We start from the raw sequence: 16,556 nt of genomic DNA, 5'->3' as shown, positions 1-16,556 counted from the left end.
ACCCATCGCCTCATGGCCCACCAACCCCACTGCCAGCTCTGACCACCACTGCCCATAGCCTCGTGACCCACCAACCCCACTGCCAGCTGTCACCACCGCCCATCGCCTCATGGCCCACCAACCCCACTGCTAGCTCTCACCACCACCGCCCATCGCCTCGTTGCCCACCAACCCCATGCGCACTGAACCCCCATGCCAGCTCTCACCACCCGTCGTCTGGATAGCCACTCGTCAACACGGAATCTCGTCAAGAGACCTTCATCAGGCCACCAAGGTCACTCATAAATATCCGGTACTCACGAATTCACTCCCTACTACCTGCCATTGTTTCCATTCCCGTGATCTTCACTCGCCAATTCCTCCAACCGAGGTGAAGACTCGGTCTACCAGACACTGAAGGTTTCATCTCAGTCCAACCACCAACAACTGCAGGTAACCACAGAACGCCCACTCACAATCTCTCACTTAACCACTTACCCAATCACTCACTCACTCACTCACCCAATTACTCACACACCCAGTCACCCAATCACTCACTCACCCAATCACTCACTCATCCACTCACCCAATCACTCGCTCACCCACTCACCAAATCACTCACCCTGTCACCCACTAACTCACCAATCCACCCAATAATCCAACAACTCACCACTCACCCAATCACTCACACACTCACTTACTCGCCCACTTACTCACCCATTCAATCATTCATCGACTCACACTCATCCATTAACTCACTCATACACGTGTCGTGACATAAAATCAGTCTCTTAGCAGCATAGCGCTGGCTGCTGGCAGGGAAGGGGATCTGCAGCAGGTCACGTGATAGATCAGAGAGGGATGTAGGGGAAAGGTTACGGAAGAGGTACATCGAGAACACGCGAGTAGGTTCCAGAAGAGGGGCGTGGCCGGGGCGGAGCCAAGCTATGCTGACAGTATAAGAGCGGCCCTGGGAGGGGACCTCGGGGATGTCGTTTGGAGTGAGATCCCGTCGTGCTGCTGGAGTCTTCGCCGCCGTCTCCATCTTCACCATCTCGGCGTCGTCAGTCAGGCAGTCTACCAGCTGTCCTGACTGGGAACCGTAGTTACTAAAGTGTGAACTGTTAAGGCTGTTAATAAACAGAGTGCCTCCTACTCTTAGTGACTCTGAGTCAGTTACTACACACGTGTAGTGTCAACGAATCAGAGACAAAGTTTCTAGGAGGCACCGTCTTTATTAACAACTTTCACGGTCTCATCCACACACTCTTCACAATATCTTAGCCTTGCCTGTACACAACACTAGCCGTCTAACATTGACTGAGATAGCCAACTACTATCCTTCGTAGCGCAATATCTAGCGGAGACGCTTAGCGACGACGACGAGACGACAGCAACAACGAGACGAGTCCATTCCCAGAACCGGCAGCCCTGAGCCCCCGCTCTCGGCTACTTTTATGCTACCAGCACGGACTGGCTTCGCCCTGACCGCGTCTCCCTTCTCAAACCCGCTAGCAGGTTCCAGGGGCCTCCAGATGGGGTCCTCAGTGACCCCTACTCTAGTTCTCCCTTCTGCCTACACCCCCTGCACACCCCCACCGGCATGTGTACTATCCGTCCACCACAGTTGCTGCTGCGGTCCAGCAGCCAGTACTATTACACTATATCAACCCCTCCCCCTTGTTTAAAAAAACAGCCATCCCAGCTGCTACACAGAAATGCAACCGGGTAGACAGGCAGAGCAACTCCCACAACCGAGGAACATCACAAAACACCAAAAAAATACAACAACCAAAAACACACAGTCGCAACACTCCCCGCAAACCAACACCCAACAACTGCTCCACCTGAGCAAGTCGGCATGCGCACAACCACACAGCACAACCGCGGCGCCCCCCGCAAACCGACAACACAGCACAACCGCGGTGCCCCCCCGCAAACCGACAACACAACAGCCGTAACACTCGGCCCACGGCGCGGGCATAAAAAACCCATCAACACAACAACAACCACCAACACAAAACACGCAGCACCACACAACCCCTTCTTAGCACCCTTTAACATGCCATTTTCTCCAATCAAACAGTACAAGGGAAAGTCCGCTTTACCGGACATTGCTCACATGAACTAAGTCCTTGATACCGGTCCCCTGCCTTGGGCAGGATCCTGTACCTCTAGGGGGCTCCGAGGAACAAAAAAAACGGCCTAATGGGCGTGGCCCCTCCCTGGCGAGGGCTGTTGGTAGGGCCCGCAGGGCCTCCTCTTTCTTCTATCTGACGGACACCCAAGCTGCTTACAAGTGTAATAATGTTCCAGGAGACTGGACGCCGGGGTTTGGAGGCACACGTATTTATTCCGTGTCGGTACAGCACAACACTGACATACAACACTGGAGGGGGTATCGGCCCCCTCACCCGTCTAACTGGGGATACACTCTCTAGCTATGCCTAGCCTACCTCTGGGTCCTCCACTAACGGGCTAGGGGAGGCTAGCTAGCCCGACATTGGTAAGTCGGGCTCACGGTACCCGGAGTCCCAGACCAGCTCTTACAAGAGCACCGGCTCTGGCTCTCGGGACCACGCCACTGGCTCGATCCTGTTCGGCCCTGATAAGGGCGGCGATCCAGGGGAGTCCAGGGCTCTATCTACGACGATCTTCAGTCTTCACTGGTTAGCTTCAACATCTCTCCCTGAGCCCACCGGCTCATCCCCTTTTATACCAAAACCCCCGCTGAGGGGTGGGGCCCCGGGGGATCCCAGCTCCGAGTCAGCTCCCCAGGCTGCCCGATGCGGACGTCGCTGGGAGCACCTTCCTGTGCACCGACATAGCCACGCCCACTGTGTTTCTTTCCCATCTGATCCCATTCTATAACAGCCCCTCCGTAACACCCCTACACAAGCGATGACGGAACACTGTCCAATTGTCTCCCGCCGCCACGAACTCCTAAACGGGAGTCAGCCATCGTGGTCGGCACGTGGCTCCTTGCAGCGCCGCTGGACGCGGCGCCCTGCGTCCCACCCCAAATGGTGCCTGCCGGCCACACCATGCCCTTCACGGCAAAATGGCGCCCGGTAACCGCGTGGTCTCCGCCCTGGGAATCGCCACTGGAGGCGGAAGTTCTGACGCCCCCCGCGGCCCACTCCACACGGCACCCACCAGCCACGCCATGCCCTCCACGGGCAAAATGGCGCCCGGCAGCCACATGGTCTCCGCCGCGGGAATTGCCGCTGCATACGGTAGCTCCGCCGTGCCCCGCAGCCCACTCACCGTCTCTTGAACAGCAGGCGCGGACGCAGAGAGCTGCGCGACCAGCTGACCAACGGCCACGAGGAGTAGGTCGGTGTCCCTCTCGCACTGATCCGCATTCGCCGCTCCCTCGCCTACAGGGTTTGTAACCGGGGTCCCTGAGCTGTCGGAGGAATGATGGTCTCGCCGTCCTCGTCCTCTGATGACACTATGGGTGGGTTCCTCTTCTTTATTAACTTTGACATTGCTACTATACCATAATGTCTATTGAAATTTTCCACCCCACTTCTGACACCAGTTGTAGTGTCAACGATTTAGAGACAGAGTTTCTAGGAGGCACCTTCTTTATTAACAGCATTCACGGTCTCGTCCACACACTCTCCACAGTAGCTTAGCCTAGCCTGTACACAACACTAGCCATCTAACACTGACGCACCCAATCACTGACCACACCGCAAGTCACCACACTACGCTTTTTGTCTTCCCTTGTCCTGCTGCTCCACGTTAGAATTCCCTCCAGTCGCGTCTTTCGAAAAAAAAAAAAATAACCTTGCTCAATGTAAGCAACCATGTTAATTGTTACTCAGAGAAAGTACACTAAATCAAATAAACCTAGCAAAATTTCGAAATGTAATGCAATGCAACACAGAGAGTCGGTCAACACACAACTAACGCATAGCCTGGTTGATTACGTTCTTCCAAAGATTGCTAAATTAGAAGTTAAGTGTGAAATTTGAAAGACACAGACACGAAGATCGATACACAAGCAGAGAGAGACAACAAAAAACCCAGAGAGAGAGAAAAAAATAAAAAAACAAACTTAAAACTTCCCCATAGAAGTGGTTTAAACTTAATTTGGAGCTTTCGTGACTGCAGGAATTACTCTTTGGTTCTTTCGGTAAAGTCACGTATAAAGATAAAATAATAAATTAAATACTAGCATACGACGTTTCGATTGCAACACAAGCAATCTTTTTTGTGACCCCAGCAATGTAGGGTAAGGTGATGGTCTTGAGAGGCTCCTCAACAGGATCCTCCTTGATGGTTGGAGTGATGGCTTTGCGGATTGTGTAGTCGGAGTAACCATTAGCCTTAAGAGCTTGGCGTACGTGTTTGAGTTCACTGGCAATGTGTTCCTGGTCGGAAATGCATTGGGCTCTATGGTATAGAGTCTCCCACCACACAGAAACAGCCACATGAAACTCCGACCAAAACTATCACGTTACCATACATAGCAGGCGTGACCAAAATATCTCCAAAATTCTAAACAAACATAAGATCCAAGTCCGATTCAGTACCATGTATAAAATCCGTGATTTGATTCCATCTGTGAAGGATGTCGTTCCTGACTTACAGTATCCTGAAGTCTACAAATTGTCTCTGATCGTGTCCGTGAGCACAAGTCAGATCTGAAACACGGCAGAACAGATTCTTCGGCCGTTGCCGATCATTGCTACAACTCGGTGGGCTCTCATGAAATTGTCTTTTCCGAGACCAAGGTTCTCTGCAAACCTCCTGGCTACCATCAAAGGTTTGTACACGCAGCCATACAAATATACAAACACAGACATAATTTCAACCGTGATGACGGTTACAAACTGAGTAATCATTGGAAAGATGTGATTAACCATGCAAAAAAGATTTAACTACACTTATTTGCCAATCTTATTTGACAGACAACTATTACAGGTTTACCATGTTTAGTGGTTTTCTTCTTGTCACAGGTTGAGTCACAAACCGTACCTCTACATAACAAAGGCTCACCCTCTTAAGCCTCACCTTACCATATTAATAAAAAGTGTGCTGCACTTGGCCCTTACCCCCCCCCTTCTCCACCCATTATATAAACTGAGTGGTAGCTCCTGCAATCTCTCATTTACTTGATACAGCTGTCGTGGCTGTGACGGTTCCACCTGAAGACGGAAGCTTGTGTTGCCTCCGAAACGTCGTGATTTTTATTTTATTTTACTTTTATTAATTTTAATGTTTTACCTACGTGACTTTACCGAAAAAACCTAAGAATATGAATCCTTGCAGTCACGAAAGCTTCAAATCTAGAATAAAATAATAAATTAAATACTAGCATACGACGTTTCGATTGCAACACAAACAATCATCATCAGGTATAAATGAAATAGAAACACAAATCTAGTATACTTAGAAATGTAATGTAATACAACAGAGAGTCGGATAACATAACAGTCAACACCCTACCTGGTTGATTACGTTCTTCCTGATGACGATTGCTTGTGTTGCAATCGAAACGTCGTATGCTAGTATTTAATTTATTATTTTATCTTTATACGTGACTTTACCGAAAGAACCAAAGAGTAATTCCTGCAGTCACGAAAGCTCCAAATTAAGTTTAAACCACTTCTATGGGGAAGTTTTAAGTTTGTCTTTTTCTTTTTTTCTCTCTCTCTGGGTTTTTTGTTGTCTCTCTCTGCTTGTGTATCGATCTTCGTGTCTGTGTCTTTCAAATTTCACACTTAACTTCTAATTTAGCAATCTTTGGAAGAACGTAATCAACCAGGCTATACGTTAGTTGTGTGTTGACCGACTCTCTGTGTTGCATTGCATTACATTTCGAAATTTTGCTAGGTTAATTTGATTTAGTGTACTTTCTCTGTCTCCACTCGTTTTGTCGTTCTTATGTTCTGCTCTCTCTCTCTGTCTCGGCTGTTGTCCCTCTCCTTCTCTGCTTTTATCTGTTCTTCGTGTTTGTGTCTTGTCTCTCTTTAAAATTTCACACTTAACTTCTAACTTAGCAATCTTTGAAAAAACGTAATCAAGCAGGCTATGCGTTAATTGTGTGTTGACCGACTCTCTGTGTTGCATTACATCACATTTCGAAATTTTGCTAGGTTATTTAATTTAGTGTGTCTCTCTCCCTGTCTCCTAATTTTTTCAAGCTTTCGCACCGTACCACTCACCGTGCTACTCATTGACATGCTAATTTCTCTAACCCCTCCCTCTCTCTCCACCCCCGCCCCCTCTCTCAAGCTTTTGCACCTTGTCACTCACCGTGCTACTCATGGACATGCTAATTTCTCTAACCCCTCCCTCTCTCTCCGCCTCTGCCCCCCCCCCTCTCTCTATTTAAGGTCTCGACACAGAGGCGTTGTTTCTGTGTGTGCCTATGTTTGTTCTCTCTCTATGTATCTCTGTGATATCTGTCTGCTTATGTAACGGGTTCCGGAGACACTTGTAGAGGTAACTTCTTTATTACAATCCAACTCTCCAACTCTCCAACTCTCCAACTCTCCTGATACTCTGTTACAGCCTAGGTACACAGCCTAGGTACACAGCCTAGATACTCTACTCTGGCTACGCTCTGGAACTCGCCCTCACAAGGTCGTAGAGTCGGGAGTTCCAGAGTCCCACCACTGGCTCTCACAACATCCCAGGGTCCGGAGATGGCTGGTCTTGGGTCTTGGGTCTTGAGCTACAACTGGGCTGATCGTCCAGGGAGCTCCCCTTTTATGCCTAGTCCCCAACGAGGGGTGGGGCCGTGTGCGCCCCCAGATCTCCCATAGAGCACACACAGCCCCCCCCCCCCCCCGTTGGTGGCGCCAAGCGGCTTAAGCGCCTGGGCCGCCCGAGAACCCAACGCCTGTTGCCAAGAGGCTTAAGCGTCTGACCCGCCTGGGAACCCAGCGCCTGGCGCCAAGAGGCTTAAGCGCCTGGCCCGCCCAGGGTCCCAGAGCCCCCAGCAGCCCCTCCCTTCTTATGTCACTACACTTATATGTTTGTCTATATGTCTCTGGTTCTGTGTTTTATCTCTCTCTCAAATTTAGCATTCTCAGGAAGAACGTAATCAACCAGGTAGGGTGTTGACTGTTATGTTATCCGACTCTCTGTTGTATTACATTACATTTCTAAGTATACTAGATTTGTGTTTCTATTTCATTTATACCTGATGATGATTGCTTGTGTTGCAATCGAAACGTCGTATGCTAGTATATTTAATTTATTATTTTATCTTTATACGTGACTTTACCGAAAGAACCAAAGAGTAATTCCCGCAGTCAGAAAAGCTCCAAATATACTTGCATAGAGATCCATATACTTACACAGAGATCCATAGACTTACACAGAGTCCCATAAACTTACACTGAGATACATAGATTTACACACAGATCCATAGACTTACACAGAGATACATTAACTTACACCGAGATCCATAGACTTACACAGAGATCAATAGACTCCCATTGACTGGGCTGTGATTAAACATGATTCTCGAGTGCAGTGATTGATGGTCTCAGCCTGGTCACCAAGAGATGCACAAAATCAAGTATCACATTCAGTGTGGATTTTCTTTTCTCTCGAAGATAGATTCCGATATCGGTCGGGGGATCTGACACATGTGCATGCCATCTGTACCCTGGTAGTCTCACTTCCACGCGTTATCTACAGATGTAACGTGTATTCTAATCGAAAGTTCCTGACCTATAAATATGAATACTAAAACAAAATATCAATTATACTCTTAGTTCTTTTGGTAAAGTCACGTAGGTGAAAAAATGAAATTAAAATTAATAAAAAATAATAATAAAATCACGACGTTTCGGAGGCAACACAAGTCTCCGTCATCAGGTGGGACCGTCACAGCCCGAGTTGCTGCATCAAGTGAGGCAGGGATTCCAAGATGCAAGCTCTTAAATACAAGTTAAGGGGGAAGAGAGGGGGGGGGAGCTTATCAGAATGTGGTAGCCAATGAATGGAACGTATCAGGAGGGGAAGGCGGGGCTAAAAGAGATCACGAGGTGCTCGTAGGCGTCGACGTGGACGTGTTTGTGCGCAAGTCCCTGTTGGTGCACATGATAACGTATTGGAAGGGGTGAACGGGGCTAAAAGAGAGCACGGGGTGCACGTGTACGTGGACATGCCTGTGCACAAGCACCTGTTGGTGCACATGATAGAAGTGAACGAAAATGCCCATGTTTATACTAGTGTTGGCTGACAATAAAGAGAGTACTGATAAACGTTGGGGATGTTAACACTCGGTAAGGTAGAATAGTGCCTGTCAGATACGATGGTCCAAAAATGTGTAGTTAAATCTTTTTTGCATGGTTGATAACATCTTTCCAATGATTACTAAGTTTGTACCCATCATCACGGTTGAAATTATGTCTGTGTTTGTATATCTGAATGGCTTCGTGTACAAACCTTTGATGGTAGCCAAAGGGTTTGCAAAGCACCTTGGTCTCGGAAAAAAACAATATCATGAGAGCCCACCGCGTTGTAGCAATGATCGGCAATGGCGAAAGACTCAATTTTGCCGTGTTTCAAATCTAACTTGTGCTCGCGGACACGATCAGAGACATGACGTTTCGTTTCCCCAATGTAACAGTCACCACAGCTACAACTCAGTTTATAGATACTCTTAGTTCTTTCGGAAAAGTCACGTAGGTAAAAAATGAAATTAATAAAAATAAAAACAATAAAAATCACGACGTTTCGGAGGCAACACAAGTCTCCGTCATCAGGTGGGACCGTCACAGCCAGATTTGCTGCATCAAGTGAGGCAAGGATTCCAGATGTAATCCCTTAAATGCAAGTTGAGGGGGGAGGAGAGGGGGGGGGGGAGCTCATCAGAATCTGGTAGCCAATGAATGGAACGTATCGGGAGGGAGGGGGGCAGGGCTAAAAGAAGGCACGAAGTGCTACGTAGAACGTATCGGGAGAGGGAGGGGGGTGGGGCCAAAAGAATGCACGACGTGGTACACGAGAGTCGTCGACGTGGACGTGGTTGTGCGCAAGCAACTATTGTTGCACACGCCAACGTATTGGACGGAGAGGGGGAGGGGAGGCCAAAAGAGAGTGTGGGGTGCAAGTGTACGTGGGCATGTGTATGTACAAGTTACTGTTGATACACATGATAGAAAAGAAAGAAAATGCCCATGTTTATACCAGTGCTGGCTGAACAATAAATAGAGTACTGTTAAACACTGGGGATGTTAACACTCGGTAAAGTAAAGTAAAATAGTGCCTGTCAGATAAGATGGTCCAAAAATGTGTAATTAAGTCTTTTTTGCATGGTTGATAACATCTTTCCAATGATTACTAAGTTTGTACTCATCATCACGGTTGAAATTATGTCTGTGTTTGTATATCTGAATGGCTTCGTGGACAAACCTTTTGATGGTAGCCAGAGGGTTTGCAGAGCACCTTAGTCTTGGAGAAAACAATCTCATGAGAGCCCACCGAGTTGTAGCAATGATCGGCAACGGCGGAAGACTCAATTTTGCCGTGTTTCAAATCTGACTTGTGCTCGCGGACACGATCAGAGACATGACGCTTCGTTTCCCCAATGTAAGTCACCACAGCTGCAACTCAGTTTATAGACTCCAGGGTATTGCAAATCAGGGATGACATTCTTCACAGATGGAATTAGATCACAGATTTTATGTACTGTACTGAATCGGACTTAGATCTTGTGTTTGTTTAGAATTTTGGAGATCTTTTTGGTCACGCCTGCTATGTATGGTAACGTGACAGTTTTGATCGGAGTTTCAAGTGGCTGTTTCTGTATGGTGGGAGAAACAGCTTGGCGGATGGTGCGTTCAGAGTATCCGTTCATCCAGAGGGCCCGATGTACATGTCTCAATTCACTGGCCAGGTGGTGTTGGTCAGAAATGCCATGAGCTCTGTGATATAGCGTTTTGATGAGAGAATTCTTTTGAGATGGGTGGTGGTGGGAATCTGGTTTCAAGTAGGAATCTGTGTGGGTGGCTTTCCCGTAGACAGAATGTCCCAAGGATCCATCAGGTCTCCTCTCAAACAGAATATCTAAGAATGGTAGTTTGCCATCTTTCTCCACTTCCATGGTGAATCTGATGGATGGATGTCTGGAGTTGATGTGGTCCAAGAAGTGGTTCATTGCTGGGAGGCCGTGTGGCCAAATGACGAAAGTGTCATCCACATACCTCTTCCACAGGGAAGGACGCAGGGTGGATGTCTGGATGGCGTCTGATTCAAACTTTTCCATGAACATGTTGGCTATCACTGGATACTCTGAACGCACCATCCGCCAAGCTGTTTCTCCCACCATACAGAAACAGCCACTTGAAACTCGATCAAAACTATCACGTTGCCATACATAGCAGGCGTGACCAAAAAGATCTCCAAAATTCTAAACAAACATAAGATCCAAGTCCGATTCAGTACATAACATAAAATCCGTGATTTAATTCCATCTGTGAAGGATGTCATCCCTGACTTGCAATACCCTGGAGTCTATAAACTGAGTTGCAGCTGTGGTGACTGTTACATTGGGGAAACGAAACGTCATGTCTCTGATCGTGTCCGCGAGCACAAGTCAGATTTGAAACACGGCAAAATTGAGTCTTCCGCCGTTGCCGATCATTGCTACAACGCGGTGGGCTCTCATGAGATTGTTTTCTCCGAGACTAAGGTGCTCTGCAAACCCTCTGGCTACCATCAAAGGTTTGTACACGAAGCCATTCAGATATACAAACACAGACATAATTTCAACCGTGATGATGGGTACAAACTTAGTAATCATTGAAAAGATGTTATTAACCATGCAAAAAAGATTTAACTACACATTTTTGGACCATCTTATCTGACAGGCACTATTTTACTTTACTTTACCGAGTGTTAACATTCCCATCGTTTAACAGTACTCTCTTTATTGTCAGCCAACACTGGTATAAACATGGGCATTTTCGTTCTCTTCTATCATGTGCACCAACAGGTGCTTGTGCACAGGCATGTCCACGTACACGTGCACCCCATACTCTCTTTTAGCCCCCCCCCTTCCAATACGTTATCATGTGCACCAACAGGGACTTGCGCACAAACACGTCCACGTCGACGCCTACGAGCACCTCGTGATCTCTTTTAGCCCCCCCCCCCTCCCGATACGCTCCATTCATTGGCTACCACATTCTGATAAGCTCCCCCCCCCTCTCCTCCCCCTTAACTTGTATTTAAGAGCTTGCATCTTGGAATCCCTGCCTCACTTGATGCAGCAAATCTGGCTGTGACGGTCCCACCTGATGACGGAGGCTTGTGTTGCCTCCGAAACGTCGTGATTTTATATTTTTATTTTTTATTATTTTTAATTAAATTTTTTACCTACGTGACTTTACCGACAGATCTAAGAGTATGAATCCTTGCAGTCACGAAAGCTTCAAATCTAAAATATCAATTAGCAGAAATTCCATGTCATTCAGAAATAGAAAGGGGAGGTTGTGTGGCTTTAACGCGTAGACTATTGCGGCCAATGTTGTTCACACATTTTTTTGGGTCAGATCGCGCGAGTAAGATGTGCGACGTTGCACCCTCCTCCTTCAAGCATTAGCCAGACATGATGCCGCCTGATAAAGCTGGTTTTAACTATCGGCGAAACGCCGTACCCCACGTACACGTTGTGAGATCGCTCTTCAGCCACGCTGCCAGTGCTGCTGCTGAAGCAGGAATGCGTTGGCACGTTTGTTCATCACGTGACAACTTAATTAATTGGCTGCGTCGGGTGGAGGAGGGTTTACGACGCAACATTCGTTTTAATATACACGGGGATTTGACCCGAAACAAAAAAAATTAACGATCAATTTGTGTCTTGGTATCGCCACCCGGTGGCGGGCGGAGGCGACCCGTTCTCATCATTCGTCCCGATCTTATCACGAGGGAATCGCCTGTTTCTGCTTTGTGAGCTTTGCATAACATTTCCGAACAAGTTGGTGGGGTGAGCGAGTGGGTGAGTGAATGGATGAGCGGGTGAGTCGCCGGTTGAGTGAATGAGCGAGTGAGTAGATGGACCGGACACCGCTAACGTGAGTGGATGAGTGAGTGGGTGAGTGAGTGAATAGATGAGTGAGTGGGTGAGTGAGTGACCGTGTGAGTGAGTGTGTGAGTGAGTAGGTGAGTGAGCAGGTGAGCGGGTGAGTAAGTAGGTAAGTCCGCGGGTGAGTTAGTGAGTGAGCGGGTGAGTGGCTGGGTAAGTAAGTGAGTGAGTTAATTCATGAGGAGGTGGGTAGATAGTCCGGGCACTGCTAACGTGATTGAGTTATTTGGTGAGTGAGCGAGTGGGTCAGTGAGTAGGTGAGTGAGTGAGTAGGTGAGTAGATGGTTGGTTGCGCACGGTGCGTGACCACCGTGCTTTGCCAACCGCAGTCGATGGCGACTGGCACAGGCGGAGAGTAGTACTATGCCCATTACATCAGCCAGATGGGAGTGTGAAGATCTATGCAAGAAGCACTTAAATGAGCAAACTTGTAAATGAGTAAACTTGTATGTGAGTAAACTTGTATATGAGTAAACTTGAATGTGAGCAAACAGGAACAGTCGAGGGGGGAAGCACAACCGCAGACACCTGAATGCAGCAGATGTGATTTCAGAAGTAGTTACGTGAAGTCGTCTTTCCGCACGTTTTCTAAACAATGCAAAACATTTGCTACTGGGTTGCCAGTAGCAAATAACAACACCACACAACGAACTTTAAACAATAACAAAAATGTTTCAGGATGCAAAACATTGCTTCCGAAACACGACAGCCGTGAGATGGAGAGCGAAAGCGTTATCCACGCATCATGCATCCCCTTGTGTTCCGAGCCTTATTCATACCGGCAAGTCGCGTTCCGCGGCGCTCCCGTGATGCGGGAAACTCGCTTGTGGCGAATTATGCACTTTAGGGGACGACGGTTTTTTTTTTGTACATGGACCATTAAGAATGAAAAAACTGCCACCCACACACACTCACTCCATTCACCCCGCCACCCACCCACCCACCCACAACAACCCAAACCACAATCCATCTGCACACTGCTGTTGTTCGCTGTGTCAGTGCCGCTGGAGACGAGCCGCTCCGAATTTCGCCGCCGCAGGCAGCTACACAGGAACGCGGACACGACAAAGGCGCGCGTTCACTTCGACAGCAGCGCCTTTGTTTCTGAGGCACGGGATTCTTCTTCTTATTTATTCCTCATCCTCCTCCTCTTTTGTTTTGAGAATTATCTCGAGAGCGACAACGCAATTGCGCGAGTTGCGCGCTTGGATACACATCCGACCACCCGAGGTTGATTCCTGCTCACGGCCAGCAACACCAGTAACGATTGTTATCTGAACCGATCCTAGGCCTTCCCCTAGGTCGGCTCAGCCTCAAATGAGTGCCTAGTACGGTGTGTAAGCATCGCCACTAGCGAGACAAAGGCGGTCGGGCGTGGTGTTGGCTACCCACCCCTTCGTGTGCCATAGTGCCGGCCTTCATAGGTACTCGCTAACAGCACTTGCCCCAATCGTCTTTTAAGGCTATACGGGGGATCTTTGTCTTTGTAAAAAACGTTTTTTTTGCATAACCGGTAACCGTATTGAAAAAGAAATTCAGTGAAAACGGTAACCGGTTGCCGCACATACAGACACGCCTAGGGCAAAACGCCTAACGAGACATGAGGTGTGTAACCATGATGTGTGCAATCATGATGTGTGCAACCATGAGGTGTGCAACCATGAGGTGTGTAACCATGAGGTGTGTAACCATGATGTGTGTAACCATGAGGTGTGTAACCATGAGGTGTGTAACCATGAGGTGTGTGACCATGAGGTGTGTAACCATGAGGTGTGTAACCATGATGTGTGTGACCATGAGGTGTGTGACCATGATGTGTGTAACCATGAGGTGTGTGACCATGAGGTGTGTAACCATGAGGTGTGTAACCATGATGTGTGTGACCATGAGGTGTGTAACCATGAGGTGTGTAACCATGAGGTGTGTAACCATGAGGTTTGTAACCATGAGGTGTGTGACCATGAGGTGTGTAACCATGAGGTGTGTGACCATGAGGTGTGTGACCATGAGGTGTGTAACCATGAGGTGTGTAACCATGATGTGTGTGACCATGAGGTGTGTAACCATGAGGTGTGTAACCATGAGGTGTGTAACCATGAGGTTTGTAACCATGATGTGTGTGACCATGAGGTGTGTAACCATGAGGTGTGTAACCATGATGTGTGTAACCATGAGGTGTGTAACCATGAGGTGTGTAACCATGAGGTGTGTGACCATGAGGTGTGTAACCATGAGGTGTGTAACCATGAGGTGTGTAACCATGAGGTGTGTAACCATGAGGTGTGTGACCATGAGGTGTGTAACCATGAGGTGTGTAACCATGATGTGTGTGACCATGAGGTGTGTGACCATGATGTGTGTAACCATGAGGTGTGTGTCCATGAGGTGTGTAACCATGAGGTGTGTAACCATGATGTGTGTGACCATGAGGTGTGTAACCATGAGGTGTGTAACCATGAGGTGTGTAACCATGAGGTTTGTAACCATGAGGTGTGTGACCATGAGGTGTGTAACCATGAGGTGTGTGACCATGAGGTGTGTGACCATGAGGTGTGTAACCATGAGGTGTGTAACCATGATGTGTGTGACCATGAGGTGTGTAACCATGAGGTGTGTAACCATGAGGTGTGTAACCATGAGGTTTGTAACCATGATGTGTGTGACCATGAGGTGTGTAACCATGAGGTGTGTAACCATGAGGTGTGTAACCATGAGGTTTGTAACCATGAGGTGTGTGACCATGAGGTGTGTAACCATGAGGTGTGTGACCATGAGGTGTGTGACCATGAGGTGTGTAACCATGAGGTGTGTAACCATGATGTGTGTAACCATGAGGTGTGTAACCATGATGTGTGTAACCATGAGGTGTGTAACCATGATGTGTGTAACCATGAGGTTTGTAACCATGAGGTGTGTAACCATGAGGTGTGTAACCATGATGTGTCTAACCATGAGGTGTGTAACCATGATGTGTGTAACCATGAGGTGTGTAACCATGAGGTTTGTAACCATGAGGTTTGTAACCATGAGGTGTGTAACTATGATGTGTGTAACCATGATGTGTGTAACCATGAGGTGTGTAACCATGAGGGGTGTAACCATGAGGTGTGTGACCATGATGTGTGTAACCATGAGGTGTGTAACCATGAGGTTTGTAACCATGAGGTGTGTAACCATGAGGTGTGAAACCATGATGTGTGTAACCATGAGGTGTGTAACCATGATGTGTGTAACCATGAGGTGTGTAACCATGATGTGTGTAACCATGAGGTGTGTAACCATGAGGTGTGAAACCATGAGGTGTGTAACCATGAGGTGTGCAACCATGAGGTGTGCAACCATGAGGTGTGTAACCATGAGGTGTGAGACCTTTTTAAAACCAAAAAATTAAGTGAGCGGCAAACCACGGTGGCAGAGATAGAATCAGAACATTTCATCATACTGGAAGTAATCATATTAGCTATAAAGCTATTTTAACAGATGTTCAATAGGGGCGGGTCGGTCCATTACAACAACAAAGTGTCTCAATTCAGTCTCCCGTTGCGACAGTGGAAAGAATAATGCAAGATTCCCCCCTCCCCGCCTTTGACTACCGCAGTAACGTCATTTGGCAAATTGCACGCGATGGGGTAAAGCGTAGGTATATCCCCCACCTCTTCTGACACGTCTGGTCGGCGTGGTAAAATCAAACGACACCCCCTAAAGCTCCCTCTTAGTGAGAGGGCACATTTCACCATCACCACAAGCAACACCAATACCAATACAACCGCCATTCACCACTAAGTGACAGTGACGTCCCCACGGCGCCTGTGCCAGGCCAGGTACACTTTAATGCCACGTGAAGTGTCGAAGGCTCGCTGACAGGAGGTCTCGGAACAGACCCAGGTACCATGGGTTGGCTGACTGAGATGACTGGTAGATGCTCCAGCTGTATCCCCGACTGTTCCGACATGCTGTGTTTTTCCCGCTCGGCGCTCCGCTCGTTGTTGTGAGCGTCGCTCGTCTGCCCTCTGTTCTTGCTGGAGGGCGACTGCCTCCAATTGCCCAGTAGCGTCCTTCACGAGCCTCCTCCATAGAGGCCGATCTTGACATCGCTGGTACCACCAGCACCATCGTCACCACCAGAACCATTACCAGCACTACCAGCAGCAGCAGTTGCGTGAGCGAGCAGTTGCAGGACTGCGCCGTGACCTCAAAACAGAACCGAGACGCGCACTCACGCACACAGTCACTCACACACTCACTCACACACTCACTCACGCATGCACTCACTCACGCACTCACGCACTCATTCACACACTCACTCACACACTCACTCACGTACTCACACTCACTCACTCGTGCACTCACTCACTCACTCACACACTCACGCACTCACTCATGCACCCACGCACTCAGTCAAGCACGCGTGGTGCCACGACCGTAGAGCAACTCCGCAAGCACCGCGATTCCTTCCCGGCCCCCGCACTAAACACACAACCACACGCAGCGCACCCGCGCAGTGTCCTGGCGGGGG

The sequence above is a fragment of the Lampetra fluviatilis genome, chromosome 43 (genome assembly GCF_964198595.1).
Source record: "Lampetra fluviatilis chromosome 43, kcLamFluv1.1, whole genome shotgun sequence".
Taxonomy (NCBI): Eukaryota; Metazoa; Chordata; class Hyperoartia; order Petromyzontiformes; family Petromyzontidae; genus Lampetra; species Lampetra fluviatilis.
This window is presented reverse-complemented; position numbering follows the sequence as displayed.